Raw genomic sequence first — 16524 nt, 5'->3', positions numbered from 1 at the left:
GGAGGAACTTGATGGTGAGCCTTGGTTCCATGATGTCAAGGAATATATCAAATCGGGGGTATATCCGGTACATGCCACAAGCAATCAAAAGAGAACCATTCGACGTCTGGCTAGTGGATTTTTCTTAAGTTGGGGAATATTGTACAAGAGAACTCCAAATCTAGGATTACTAAGGTGTATAGATGCTAAACAAGCCTCGACTATCATGGCCGAAGTGCATTCCGGGGTTTGCGGGCCACATATGAGTGGGTATGTCTTGGCGAAGAAGATTCTTCGAGCAGGTTATTATTGGCTTACCATGGAACGTGATTGCATCAGCTTTGTTCGCAAATGTAATCAATGCCAGGTGCACGGTGATTTGATTCATTCCCCGCCATCTGAGATGCACACAATGTCGGCACCTTGGCCCTTTGTTGCTTGGGGCATGGATGTCATTGGACCGATTGAGCCGGCAGCGTCAAACGGGCATAGGTTTATTCTTGTGGCCATTGATTATTTTACCAAGTGGGTCGAAGCTGTAACTTTCAAGTCCGTGACCAAGAAGGCAGTCGTAGATTTTGTTCATTCAAACATCATTTGCCGGTTCGGAATTCCCAAAGTAATCATCACAGATAATGCTGCTAACCTCAACAGTCATTTGATGAAAGAGGTATGCCAACAGTTCAAGATCATGCATCGAAACTCCACTCCGTATCGTCCTAAGGCAAACGGAGCTGTTGAGGCTGCTAACAAGAACATAAAGAAGATACTTCGTAAGATGGTGCAAGGTTCTAGGCAATGGCATGAAAAGTTACCTTTTGCTTTACTGGGTTATCGCACTACTGTTCGCACTTCAATAGGCGCAACTCCCTATTTGCTGGTATATGGAACCGAGGCAGTTATACCTGCGGAAGTTGAGATTCCATCCCTACGAATCGTTGTTGAAGCTGAAATTGATGATGATGAGTGGGTCAAAACCCGGCTAGAGCAATTGAGTTTGATTGATGAAAAAAGATTGGCGGCAGTATGCCATGGTCAATTGTATCAGAGAAGAATGGCAAGAGCATACAACAAGAAGGTGCGTCCCCGAAAATTTGAGTTGGGTCAGCTGGTATTGAAACGCATCCTTCCACATCAGGCTGAAGCTAAAGGCAAGTTCGCCCTAAACTGGAAGGGGCCTTTCATTGTGACGAAGGTGTTGCCCAATGGTGCTTTGTATTTAACAGACATAGAAGGTAAATGTGTGGATATGGCCATCAATTCCGATGCAGTCAAGAGATATTATGTATGATTTCTTTGCTTATCTTCAATCGCATTTTGTACTGGGCATGTTCAAAGTTGGAATGACGAAGGCATTTTATTCTGCTATCCCAAACACTTTTATCATTTGTTACCCCTTTTTTGAGCCTTATTTATTTTCTTTCATACCCCTCTTTTGGAGTCAGAAGCAGAATTAGAAATATAAAAGAAAAGAAAAAAGAAGGAAAAGATAGAAGCAAAAGAAAAAAGAGAAAGAAAAGAGAAAAACAAAAGAAAGAAAAGAGAAAAGAAAGGAGAAAACGAAAAATAGAAGCAAAAAAAAAACAACTTTTACTAGTTTGAACTACGTTCGACCTGATTCCTTTTAAGGATACGTAGGCAGCCTTACACGGTTCGGTCCCATCAAAATAAAAATCCAAAATTCTCCAGATTCGAAGAAACTGGGGCAGAAGTTTTAGTTTTGTAAAAAGATCTGATTCCAAAAGTTGTAATTTTGAACCCCTTCATTTTAAATTATTTTGAGCCTGCATGCCACCCTTTCTTTCTAACCCTGTCCAAAACCTACACTACAGTCCAAAGAAAGACCTTCTGATCAACTTTGAGGATGCCGAGTCAAGTGAGATGGAGGTGTTATTTACATCATGGGTAGCACCTTTGTTCATGGGCATGAGAAAAAGAGAATAAATGAGAGTCTTATTGGTGAAAACCCTCACGGGCACCATAAGGCGATGGTGAGCTGAGGAAAAATTTAAAATGAGAGAGTCTTATTGGTGAAAACTCTCACGGGCACCGTAAGGCGGCGGTGAGTTGAGAGATGAACAAATGAGAGAGGCTTATAGGTGAAAACCCTTCGGGGCACTACAAGTCAAAAGAGGTTGGTGACTTTACGGAAAAGTCAAAACGTTGAAAGCCCGGGTTTTGAAGTACGAAGACATGACATGAACAGAAATGTGATTAGTTGGATGGATTAGTCTGATCAATCCGAAATGCATGTCATGATCATTAGAGCCAGCTGATTCATTCAGATAAGTCTCTTTTCAATTTTTCTTCAAATAGTCATCTCAGTTGTTCTTTTTTATTCCTAATTCTCGAAGTCACTTCGCTTCGTTTTCTTTTGGGTCTATTTTTCTAAGTCTCTGTCAAATTAGTCTTTTGTGAAGCAAGCAAGAAAGGACTTCAAAGCTCATTACCGGCTTTTTTATTTGCACCAAGCGAAATTTGGCCAGGCACATTCTAAGTGACATGGTTTAGAATGAGCAATGCGATGGTAACTGAAGTTCAGGTGGTCAAGTGATTCGTGAATTTGTAGGAAATGCAAAGGTTCCGCAGTTGTCAGAATGAAAGTGTTATACGACGAGTTGAGTGTAAGTGATTCAAGTCATTCAGAGGTTTTATGTTCGAGGTCCAATTGAAAGGTCAAACAATTCTTCGTAGCCCGAAGAAGCTAATCAGAATGAAGCAGGATAGTGGCAGAAGCAGACACCTTCAGCAAGGATGCCACGAACTAACCACCACAGTTTCAAACTGACAAAATTTTCTTTGTTTTAAGCAGGGGAAAGAAATCTTGTTTGCTTTGCTAGGAATCCCCCATGAGGAAAGTATGTTCCAGATGAGTTCAGTCTTAAGTTTTCAGGACCCTCCTGGATAATGGGATCTAGTTTTAATTTTTCAGGACCCTCCTGGATAATGGGATGCAACTAACAATCAATGAATGTTCCTGGTACAAACTGGGGCAGAAAATTTTCTCTGTTTTGTTTGTGTTGTCATGATTGCAGGTGCCCACCTGAAGAACGAGGGAATTCATTTCAGTTTTTAAGTAAGCAGGCACCCACCTGGAGAATGAGGGAATTTATTTTAAGTTCAAGTCAGTCATCAGGCGCCCACCTGGAGAATGAGGGAATTCATTTCTGTTTTAAGTCAGCATAGGCGCCCACCTGGAGAATGAGGGCACCCACCTGGAGAATGAGGGAATTTATTTCAAGTGTTAATTCAACATCAGGCACCCACCTGGAGAATGAGGGAATTTATTTCAAGTTTTAAGTCAACAGCAGGCGCCCACCTGGAGAACGAGGGAATTCATTTCAGTTTTAAGTAATCAGGCGCCCACCTGGAAAACGAGGGAATTCATTTCAAGTTTTAAGTCAACACAGGCGCCCACCTGGAGAATGAGGGAACTAATTTCAAGTTTTAAGTCAGCAGGCGCCCACCTGGAGAATGAGGGAATGTATTTCAAGTTTTTAAGTCAGCAGGCGCCCACCTGGAGAAAGAGGGAAGTCATTTAAGGATTCAATTCAAGTTAGAAGTAGCAGAAGCTCGTCTCAAGAATGCGAGCTGACAGTCCGAGATGACCAAAGGAAGAAGTCTCAATCCAGAATAAAAAGAATAAAAGAGAAGTGTATCCAAATGCAGAAGTAGATGAAAAGATATGGGCTGCTCAAGACATGATTGAAGTCGCAAGCTTTGCATGTCCCATCTTGATCCGAAAAGCCGAAGAAGAACGAACTACCACCTGCAGCTAGCAAACATCGAGGTTTAGATCAGAGTCTGCATGAAGAACCAGTCAAAACTCAAGATCAAACTTCAAAAGACTCATAGATAGGAATCTTGTAACTCGTAGCTAATAGGCTTAGTTAGTCTTTTTCATTTTGACTTTGGTGTAATAAGGAGCTCAGCAAGCAGTAAACAGCAGCATCAACAGTGAAATCACAGCTTCTCGGTAGTCCCAACTACCAAAACTTTCAGAACTACACTGACCTGATTCCTCCATAGCCGAGGATATGTAGGCAACCTCGGAAGCAAGGTTCGGTCAAACGTTTTTTTAAAGATGCTTCCCATGGAATATCTAAACGGGCAAAAAATCGCTTGTATTTGCTCAATCTATCGTTGCCAGAAAACTCTTCGTGTTTCTAAGCAAAGAGGGGCAGCTGTGAGCACGTGATTTTTGCCCGACTAAAATATTCCTATAGAAATTCACAAATAGATTTTTTTCTTAATTGTTTTTAGTTTTATAGAATTTGTAGGAACTTTGGTTAATTGTTGCTTGCATCTAGTTGCATATTTAACATTCTAAAATCATAAGAAAAATACCAAAATGTCTAAAGTATTTCGTGCATAACATTTTAGGTCTATTTGCATTTAGGATTTAATTGCATGAGTTAATTGCATTATTAAACGAAAATCAAAATAATTGCATGAGTTAATTGCATTATTAAACGAAAATCAAAAAAATATATATATGAGTCATTTTTATATTCTTAGCTTTAAATTGCAAATTAATAATTCTTCCTTCATTAGTCTAAATTAATTAATTATGGTAAAATAGATAACTAGGTTTATTTCTACAAATTAGATTGATTTAAGACTTAATTTAGGTTTTAATTAATTAGGATAAAGAAATTCCGTTTTGGTCTCGAATTTCGGCCAAAATAATTTCTGGCCCAAACAATCACCCCCAAATCCGCCAAGCCCAACCCCCTCACCCGGTCCAGTCTAGCGACTAATGCGAACGACGTCATTTTTGCTGAATCGATCTCGACCCTTCAATCCATCTCTATCCAACGGACGTAGTCCACTCTCACGCCCCATATAAAAAGCCCATTATACGTTCCCTCCCCCAGAACCCTAAACCTAATTCCAGAACCCAAGCGGCGCCCCCCTTTTCTCTTCCTCCGCCAAACTCGCTTGAACTCAAGCGAGTTCACCCCCCTCCAACTCACGCACGTGATTCCTTCACCCTCCCTCCTCCACGTCACCCGTCTTGTAACGACCTCTGACAGAAAAGATTCTTTTCTCCCTTAGGCTTCACGCGCTCTTGGTATTGAGAACGATTTTGGATGAATGGTGGTCGTAGGATCTGAGGGATTCAAGATCCTAGACCTCCATTTATCCGATTTGGTTCACAAGAAAGGGAATCGGATCTTTGCGGATTTTCCGGATGGAAAAAAAAAAAGGAATCTTAGGGCATGACTTGGAGAAAAAGGTATGAAAATTTCTGTTTTGGGTATATATAGGGAGGTTAAGAGATTTCTGAGGGAGGTCTTCTTTTGGGAACAAAATTTCAGAGAAAAAAATCGGAAAGGAAAGCTAGGGTAAAAAAAAACGTTCTTTTTCTTCTCAGTGGTTGATCTCCATTTTTTGATTTTCTGGTTTAGTTTCAGAACAAGAAAAATACAAAAAAAAAAAAAAGAAACATGTTCAGTGTTCTTCTGTTCCATTTTATTTCAATTATAGTCTAAATATTTTCGAAAAAAAAATATTCCGTCTCTTCTTTTCAATCTGGATTTTGAGTTGAAAACTGGAGTTCGATTGAGAAGTTGTTGAGTTCGCCGCTGCTCGAGAAGGTTTTGCTGAAGTTCTTGTTTGGACGTCGTTTTCTTCATTGTAATTCTGCTTATCATTTAAGAGGTCACATCTTGAACTCTATTCTTCTTCCTTTCTGCAGATTTTGTGTCATGAATGTTGGCATTATTTGCTTAATTTCTCTTATTTCTGTATCTTGGCGTATATGATGATGTCTTGAATATTTTTGAACTTTGAATGGATGAGTTTATTTTCAACAGTCATGCCGTAGATTTTGATTTCTCTTATCGACGTGTTTATGTTGTTCATTTCTGAACTAGCATATTATAATGGGTTATTACTGCAAAATGGCCATCACTGTAATGCCCAGAAATGACTTCATTCTTCATATGAAGGTTCATCCCTCTTCCTGTTATGTTTCCTTACCAAAGTTTGCGTCATTTTGTTCTGATTTTACTTAAATCCAAATGAAGATCTGAAAATCACAAAAGCTCGAAAACCAAAAGAAAACTGGGATTTCGAAGAGGGTTTGGGGAGTAATTGATTGCTGAATTTTTGAACTCTTCCCTGAATCTATAAAAGGCTGTTGAACCTCGAATTTATGGCTGTTTGTTGCGGTTCTGTACTAGAAATTGTTCCTTTTGCTTTGTTTGGCTAAGAGCTGAGCTCCTAATTCTAGTTACTGCTTCTCCTTCAAAGTTAGAGATTCATTTCTCCCATTTGTTTGTTGTGGCCAGGTATCATTTTTAACCGAATGATATAAACCTTTGATTTATTTGAATGAGAATAATGCAAATCTGTTCATACTTTGTGTTGTTTCAAATCTGCCAAATTGGTTGATATTCACCATGCTACCTCTTGTTTGGTTACTGTATTGAAACTAGTTGAATTGCAATTCAAGTTTACTGCACTTGTTATGTCAGAAAAATAATTTTAAAATCTGTTTGTTTTTCCATTGAGTAATGTGGTTTTAGAAGATGAGAATTGGGTGAAAACATGTGGAGAATTGATCTGGACACCAATTGGCTTGATTTCTTATAGTATGAACCGGTAACTCAAGTGTTTTATGAGTTTGATTTCGGTAGCCTGATTTCGTGTTGTTAAACTTTGGTTATTAATTAAGATGGTGTATGTTTATATTCCATTTTTAAAGGTTTTCTCTTGTGTTAGCTGATGTTGATTGAGAAATTACTCCAACAAATGTGCAATAGTCATCTTTAATTAGTAAAAAAGGCATTTGATCCTTTTCTGGATGGAAACTGTAGCTAATGCTAAATTGTGAAACAAATGAAGAGATGTTGTCTGTGGCTTTTATGGACTCGCCTGTATGAGCCAGCAATTTTAACTTGAACTTTACATGCTCTTGTCTACCAAAAGTAAAAATTCCTTATAATCCCAGACTCTAAGAAATAGCAATTGATGAACATCGTAGTTTGCTTTAGACGCGATTAAATAAATTGTCGTGACTATGGGTACAGTTCCCGTGGCATAGTTATGATACGCAACCCCAATTCGAGTGTGCGTTTCACGTGACTCGACCACAACTTCAAACAATAATAAAAAATAAGCATGTCGTAAATCGCGGGTATATTTCATGTGGTGCGATTTGCGACGTGTGCCAAAATGACAAGTGTACGACATCGTGACTTGTTCCAGAAATAATTTCATAAACAATTAAAAGCGGTTAAAAAGTAAAAAATACACAATAAGCTTTTAAAACATGTATTAAATCAGATAGTTAGGCCAATTATTAATAGTTGAGCGACCGTGCTAAAACCACGGAACTCAAGAGTGCCTCACACCTTCTCCCGGGTTAACAGAATTCCTTACCCAGTCTTCTGTGTTCGCGGACCATAAATAGAGTCAAATTTCCTCGATTTGGGATTTAAAATAAACCGGTGACTTGGGACACCATAACTTATTCCAAGTGGCGACTATGAATTTAATAAATAATCCCATCTCGGATATTGTCACTTTAATTGGAAAAACTCCCCCTAATATCCCCGTTCGGGAAAAAGGAGGTGTGACACTAATTGTCATGATTAAATAACGAAAAATTACCATATATACAAGTATTAGGGCTCAAGTAACTTACCTCAACAAAACCCCCTTGATTCCCTCTTCAAATCTCTCCCAAAAGCTCCAAAAACCGAATAGAAATGGTGAAGAATGCACCAAAATCGCGAAGGGTTCTATTTATGGTTTTTGCCCAGGTTTTTCGCACATGCGGCCATTTTCCCGTACCTGCGCGACCGCACCTGCGCAACTCACTTAATCCCCCAGCTTCTGCACCTGCGGACACCTTTCTCGCACCTGCGGACTCGCATCTACGGTCCCTGGTGCGCATCTGCAAAACCAGCCCAAAATTCTCATCTCCGCATCTGCGCTCAAGGCCTCGCACTTGCGGGCTCGCAGATGCGGTCAATTCTTCGCACCTGCGTTCCCAGCCTTGGCCCAGCGTTGCCCTCACCTGCGCACTCCCCACGCGCACCAGCGGCCTCGCACCTGCGAGGCTTTCTTCTGCAGGTGCGAAAATAGCAGTAGCAGCAGCTGCAACTGCAAATTCCAACTTCGACAAATCCGTTAACCACCCGGAATCACCCCGAGGCCCTCGGGACCTCAACCAAAAATACCATCAAGTCATATATCAACATACAAACTTAGTCGAACCTTCGAATCACTCAAAACAACATCCAATCATCAAATTACCCTCGGATTCAAGCCTAAGAACTTTTAAATTTCCAAATTCGGCAACCGATGCCGAAACTAACCAAACCACGTCCGAATGACCTCAAATTTTGCATACACATAAAAAATGACAATACGAACCTACTCTAACTTCCGGAATTCCATTCCGACTCCGATATCAAATTTTTCACTACCGACCGAAATTGCCAAATTTTTAATTTCGCCAATTCAAGCCTAATTCTACCACGGACCTCCAAATCACATTTCGGATGCACTCCTAAGTCCAAAATCACCTAACGAAGCTAACGGAACCATCAGAATTCAAATCCGAGATCGTTTACACATAGGTAAACATCCGGTTGACTTTTCCAACTTAAGTTTCTACTTAAGAGACTAAGTGTCTGAATTCACTCTGAAACCACTCTGGTCCCGAACCAACTAACCTGACATAACATAATATAGTTGAATAACACAAAAAGAAGTAGAAATGGGGAAAAATAGGCTATAACTCTCGAAACGACCGGCCGGGTCGTTACATCCTCCCCCTCTTAAACATACGTTCGTCCTCGAACGGGTCTAGAAACATACCTGGAGTCTCGAATAGGCGTGGATATCTGCTCCGCATCTCCCGCTCAGTCTCCCAGGTGGCCTCCTCCACAAGCTGACCTCTCCATTGCACCTTCACTGAAGCTATATCCTTTGACCTCAACCTTCGAACCTGCCGATCCAAAATAACCACCGGTTCCATATCATAAGTCATATCACCCTCCAACTGAACCGTGCTGAAATCCAAAACATGGGACGGATCTCCAATATACTTCCGGAGCATGGAAACATGAAGCACTGGATGCACACTCGACAAGCTGGGTGGCAAGGCAAGCTTATAAGCCACCTCCCCTATTCTCTGAAGCACCTCAAAAGGCCCAATGAACCGGGGGCTCAACTTGCCCCTCTTCCCAAACCTCATAACACCCTTCATGGGTGATACCTTCAGCAAAACCTTCTCCCCAACCATAAAAGACACATCACGGACCTTCCTATCCGCGTAGCTCTTCTGCCTAGACTGCGCCGTGCGAAGCCGCTCCTGAATCAATTTCACCTTATCTAATGTTTCCTGGACCAAGTCTGTACCTAAGAGCCTAGCCTCACCCGGCTCAAACCATCCAACCGGAGATCTACACCTCCTTCCATATAAAGCCTCGTACGGAGCCATCTAAATACTCAACTGATAACTGTTGTTATATGCAAACTCCGCGAGTGGAAGAAACTAGTCCCATGAACCCCAAAAATCAATGACACAAGTACGCAACATGTCCTCCAATATCTGAATAGTGCGCTCGGACTGCCCGTCCGTCTGAGGGTGAAAAGTTGTGCTCAACTCAACCTGAGTACCCAACTCTCGCTGCACGGCCCTCCAAAACTGCGATGTGAACTGAGTACCCCTATCTGAAATGATGGAAACTGGACACCATGCAGGCGAACGATCTCTCGGATGTAAATCTCAGCCAACCGCTCTTAAAAGTAAGTAGTACCAACTGGAATGAAGTACGCGGACTTGGTCAGCCGATCCACAATAACCCAAATAGCGTCGAACTTCCTCGAAGTCCGTGGGAGCCCAACTACAAAGTCCATGGTGATCTGCTCCCACTTCCACTCTAGGATCTCTAACCTCTGAAGCAAGCCACCCGGTCTCTGATGCTCATACTTAACCTGCTGACAGTTGAGACACCGAGCCATAAACCCAACTATATCCTTCTTCATCCGCCTCCACCAATAGTACTGCCTCAAATCCTGGTACATCTTCGCTTCACCCGGATGGATAGAATACCACGAGCTGTGGGCCTCCTCAAGAATCAACTCTCGAAGCTCATCTACATTAGGCACACATATTCGGCCCTGCATTCTCAGCACGCCGTCATCACCGATAGGCACATCCCTAGCATCACCTCTCTGAACCCTGTCCTGAAGAACGAGCAAGTGGGGGTCATCATACTGACGCTCCCTGATACGGTCATAAAGAGAAGACCTGGAGACCACACAAGCCAATACCCGACTAGGCTCCGAAATATCCAATATGACAAGCTGGCCTGCCAAGGTCTGAACATCTAATGCCAAAGGTCTCTCTGCTGCTGGAAGATAGGCTAAACTCCCCCGGCGACTCAAAGCATCGGCCACCACATTGGCCTTCCCCGGATGGTACAAAATAGTGATATCATAGTCCTTAAGAAGCTCCAACCATCTCCGCTGACGCAAATTAAGATCCTTCTGCTTTAACAGATACTGTATACTCCGGTGATCTGTATAGATCTCACAATGAACCCCATATAAATAATGATGCCAAATCTTCAAGGTGTGAACAATGGCTGCTAACTCAAGATTATGGACAGGATAGTTCTTCTCATGGGTCTTCAACTGGCGCGAGGCATAGGCAATCACCCTACCCTCCTGCATCAAAACACAACCAATGCCTATCCTCGAGGCATCACAATACATGGTGTAAGAACTTGAAGCTGATAGTAGAACTAACACTAGAGTTGTGGTCAACGCAGTCTTGAGCTTCTGAAAGCTCTCCTCACACTCATCCGACCACCTGAATGGAGCACCATTTTGGGTCAATTTGGTCAAGGGCGATGCAATAGATGAAAATTCCCCCACAAAGTGATGGTAGTAACCCGCCAAACCAAGAAAGCTCCTAATCTCCGTAACTGAGGACGGTCTAGGCAAACTCTGCACCGCCTCTATCTTCTTCGGATCCACCTGATTACCCTCGCTGGACACCACATGTCCCAAGAATGCTACCGAACTGAGCCAAAACTCACACTTGGAGAACTTTGCATAAAGCTTCTTCTCCCTCAATCGTTGTAATACAATCTTCAAATGTTGAGCATGCTCCTCCTGGCTACGAGAGTACACCAAGATGTCATCAATGAATACAACGACTGTGCGAGCGACGGGAGTCTGAGTGCCTCCCTTGGCCTGAGAAGTGGCTGCAGCCGTCGAAATAGAGACCGCCTGAGCAAGGCCAGTATACGCTGTCAGAATCTAAGCTAGGGCCTCCTGAAGGCCTGGAATCACAATAGGCACAGGTGGTGCCTGAGCTGGTGCATCAACAATTGGAACCTGGTCCTGATCTGGGACAACCGGTACTGCCCCAGCTGCTATACGGGCTGCACCTCTGCCCCTACGACGGCCTCTACCGCGGCCTCGGCCTCTCGTGGCCCTGGCTGGTGGTACTGGTGGCTAGCCCTACTGACCGGTAGTACGAGTCCTCACCATCTGTGAGAGAATGAAACAACAGATGTTTAGTTACTAGAATCAACAGATTCACACGATAAGAATTCGAGAATGTGGAGTTTCCTAAAGGTTCTGCAGCCTCTTGAAGATAAGTACAAACGTCTCCATACCGATCCGCAAGACTCTACTAAACCCGCTGATGACTCGTGAGACCTATGTAACCTAGGCTCTAATACCAATCTGTCACGACCCAAAACTAACCCCTGTCGTGATAGCGCCTATCGTGGAACTAGGCAAGCCGACTCATTTCCAAAAAAAACCGATATTTTCATTTTAAAGATAATTTCAAGATTATTTAACATAAAAACCTTCGTAAAGGAGTTCCAATCAAAATAAAAGTGCGGAAGGTTAACTCAGCCTGGAAAATAGATAAATAAAACTAGAGGAAGATAAGAGGGAGAAGAGCAGGGGCTGCGATCGGCAAACAACTACCTTTCTATCTCCAAGAAAATCTGTAACCAGAACACTCAATAACCGCTACCGTGATCAGCTACACCTGAATCTGCACACAAGGTGCATGGAGTAACGTGAGTATGCCAACTCAGTAAGTAACAACAATAAATAAAGACTGAGCAGTAGTGACGAGCAATAAAGCATATAACATTCATATCGGGAAATCTCAGTAAAATACCATATGCTTTTAAAAATCAGGATTTGAATCAAAAAATCTCGTTTAACCCAGTTCCAGTAAAAATCATTTAAAGATATTTTTTAACAGTTTTCAGACAGAGGAAAAATGCAAAGGTGAGCAAAAATGATGAAATCATAAACAGCCCCTCGGGAAAAATCACTCATAAATAGCCCCTCGGGCAAACCTCACAGTCACTCGTGCCACTCGGGCATACCTCACAATCACTCTTGCTACTCGGGCATACCTCGCAATCACTCATGCCTCCCAGTCACTCGACACTCGCACTCAACAGGTACCTGCGCTCACTAGGGGTGTGTACAGACTCCGGAGGGGCTCCTTCAGCCCAAGCGCTATAATCTGCACGGACAACTCACGTGCCATAATAATAAAGTATGTTGCAGGCGGTCAGCCCCGATCCACACTCATCCTCATAAAATCAGGCCCTCGACCTCACTCATTCATAAACCTCTCAAGCCACTTGGGCATTTCAGTAAAACAGGGCATTCGGCCCAAAACATTTATATGCATCAAAATAAAGTCATAAAACTGAGTTATGCGGTAAACAAGTATAAACATGACTAAGTATAGATTTTCAATCGGAAACAATGAGAGGATGATAAGAAACAGCCCCTAAGGGTCCAAACAGCATTGGCGCAAGGCCCAAACATGGCATTTAGCCCAATTTACAGAAATTCTTTCTAAAATATATAAGTATCATATGGTTTCAACAAAGTATGCAACTTTACATTTACTACGGGATGGACCAAGTCACAAATCCCCAACAGTGCACGCCCGTCACCTAGCATGTGCGTCACTAAAAATAGTAGACTGATACAAAATCCGGGGTTTCATACCCTCAGGACAGATTTACAATCGTTACTTACCTCAAACCGGTCAAATCTCTACCCCGCAATGCTCTTGCCTCTAGACTTGGCCTCCAAATGCTCCAAATCTATTCACAATCAGTACAATACTATCAATATACGCTAATAGAATGAATTCCACAAGAAAAGCTTCAAAATTAGACCAAAACCCGAAATTGGCTCAAACCCGGCCCCCGAGCCTACGTCTCAAAATCCGACAAAATTTACAAAACTAGAAAGCTCATTCACTCACAAATCTAACCATACCAAATTCATCAAAATCCGACATTGCTTGGTCCTTCAAATCCTTAAATTATTTTCCAAAAATTTCAATCCCTAACCCCTCATTTTCACTAATTGCCATGATTAAACAACGAAAAATCACCATATATACAAGTATTAGGGCTCAAGTAACTTACCTCAACGAAACCCCCTTGATTCCCTCTTCAAATCTCTCCCAAAAGCTCCAAAAATCGAATAGAAATGGTGAAGAATGCACCAAAATCGCAAAGGGTTCTATTTATGGTTTCTGCCCAGGTTTTTCGCACATGCGGCCATTTTCTCGTACCCGCGCGACCGCACCTGCGCAACTCACTTAATCCCCCAGCTTCCGCACCTGCGGACACCTTTCTCGTACCTGCGGACTCGCATCTGCAGTCCCTGGTGTGCATCTGCGAAACCAGCCCAAAATTCTCATCTCCGCATCTGCGCTCAAGGCCTCGCACCTGCGGGCTCGCAGATGCGGCCAATTCTTCGCATACGTGCCCAGCCTTGCCCTCACCTGCGCACTCCCCACGCGCACCAGCGGCCTCGCATCTGCGAGGCTTTCTTCCGCAGGTGCGAAAATAGCAGTAGCAACAGCTCCAGCTGCAAATTCCAACTTCGACAAATCCGTTAACCACCCGGAATCACCCCGAGGCCCTCGGGACTTCAACCAAAAATACCAACAAGTCATATATCAACATATAAACTTAGTTGAACCTTCGAATCACTCAAAACAACATCCAATCATCAAATTACCCTCGGATTCAAGCCTAAGAACTTCTAAATTTCCAAATTCAGCAACCGATGCCGAAACCAACCAAACCACGTCCGAATGACCTCAAATTTTGCACACACATCACAAATGACACTACGAACCTACTCTAACTTCTGGAATTCCATTCCGACCCCGATATCAAATTTTTCACCGCCGACCAAAATTGCCAAATTTCCAATTTCGCCAATTCAAGTCTAATTCTACCACGGACCTCCAAATCACATTCCGGACGCACTCCTAAGTCCAAAATCACCTAACGGAGCTAACAGAACCATCAGAATTCAAATCCGAGATCGTTTACACATAGGTCAATATCCGGTTGACTTTTCCAACTTAAGTTTCTACTTAAGAGACTAAGTGTCTCAATTCACTCTGAAACCACTCCGGTCCCGAACCAACTAACCCGACATAACATAATATAGCTGAATAACACAAAAAGAAGTAGAAATGGGGAAAACGAGGCTATAACTCTCAAAATGACCGGCCGGGTCGTTACACTCCTTCAGCCCAAGCATTATAACAAGACATATATCAGTATAACATGTTGCGGCGTGCAGCCCGATCTCATAAATATCCTCAGAAATCATGATAAGCAGTCCAAACAACAATAATATGGTGCATCAATAATAAACAATGGAGACTGAGATGTAATATACAAGTAAAACTGTGATTAAGTACAAAACAACAATTTATCAGATAATTAAACATGCACCCGACCTATGTGGGTCCCTACGGTGCCAACACATAGTCTAAACATGATTTCTAACATGATTTGTGGTTCAATTTCTCTAATACATGGAGAATGTATAGATAACAACACATTATAAAACTACACAGTTCTATGGAATTTGACCAAGTCACAATTCCTACGATGCACGCCCATACGCCCGTCACTTAGCATGTGCGTCACCTCAAAACCAAATACATGACACGTAATACGGGGTTTTGTACCCTCAGAACCAAATTTAGAATTGTTACTTACCTCAATCCGAGCAAATATCTACTCCAATACACCCTTGCCTCGCGAAACGGTCTCTGAATGCCTCGAATCTAGCCATAAACAATTCGATATAATCAAGACGGGCTAAAGGAATCAACTCCATAAGAAAATGCTAAGTTATTAATCAAAAGTCAAAAATCGACTCAAAAGCCGGCCGTCGGGCCCACGTCTCGAAATTCGATAAAAGTCACAAAACCCGAAAGCACATTTAACCACGAGTCTAACCATACCAAATTTATCAAAATTCGACATCAAATCGTCACCCAAATCCCCAAATCAAACTCTCCAAATCCCTAGCATCAAACTCCCAATTTACACCTTAAATACACACAAACTAGGTGGGAAAATCAATGGAGAAGCAAGATTATTGATAAAAAAATGAGCACAAGAGACTTACCTCAAGAATCCCCTCGAAAACCCTCTCAAGAATCGCCCAAACCCGTGATTGAAATGTTTGAAATGAAGCCAAAATCGCGAACCCTTTGTTTTAATAATCTGCCTAGCGCTTCCGCTTATACGGGAACTTAACCGCTTCTGCGGCGTCGAAGAAGCGACATCACACACGCATCTGTGGCTCATTCCGCTCTTGCGATCCCTCACTCCGCTCCTGCGGTCTCGCTTTTGCGAGCATCCAAGCCGCTTCTGTGGATCAAGCCCATCTGCCCAGTTCCCCTTGCCGCATCTGTGGTCACGCAGATGCGGAATTCCCCATCGCACCTGTGCGCCTTCCGCTTCTGCGCATCTATCACCGCACCCGCGCCCACACAGGTGCGAAAAACTCCTCGCACCTGCGACCACCTGCACACTCCCCTCCAAACCGCATCTGCACATCACATCCCGCACCTGCGATCAAAGCTCTGCATGTGAGGTTATACCAGCAGAGGTCCAACTTCAGCAATCACTCAACTTCAATGTTTAATCCGTTAATTATCCGGAATCAACCCGAGGCCCCCGGGACCTCAACCAAACATACCAATAGTCCTAAAATCTCATATGAACTTAGTTGAGCCCTCAAATCACATCAAACAACTTCAAAAATACGAATCGCACCCCAATCCAAACCTATTAAAACTAAGGAAATTCAACTTCTACAAACGACGCCGAAACATATCAAAATACGTCCGATTGACCCCAAATTTGCACACAAGTCACATATGATATTACAGACCTACTCTAACTTCCGAAATCGGAATCGGAATACGACCCCGATATCAAAAAGTCCACTCCCGGTCAAACTTCCCAAAAATTTAACTTTCGTCGTTTCAAGCCTAATTCTACTATGGATCTCCAAATCACAATCCGAATACTCTCCTAAGTCCAAAATCTCCCAACGAAGCTAACAGAACCGTCAAAACTCCATTCCGGAGTCGTTTACTCAAGGATCAACATCCGGTCAATCATTTCAACTTAAGATTTCAACCATGAGCAGTAAATAGGTAACGAGGCTACAACTTTTAAGTTGAAATGAGCA

Source organism: Nicotiana tabacum, chromosome 15 (genome assembly GCF_000715075.1).
Source record: "Nicotiana tabacum cultivar K326 chromosome 15, ASM71507v2, whole genome shotgun sequence".
In the NCBI taxonomy this organism is placed as follows: domain Eukaryota; kingdom Viridiplantae; phylum Streptophyta; class Magnoliopsida; order Solanales; family Solanaceae; genus Nicotiana; species Nicotiana tabacum.
Note: the sequence above shows the minus strand (reverse complement) of the source record.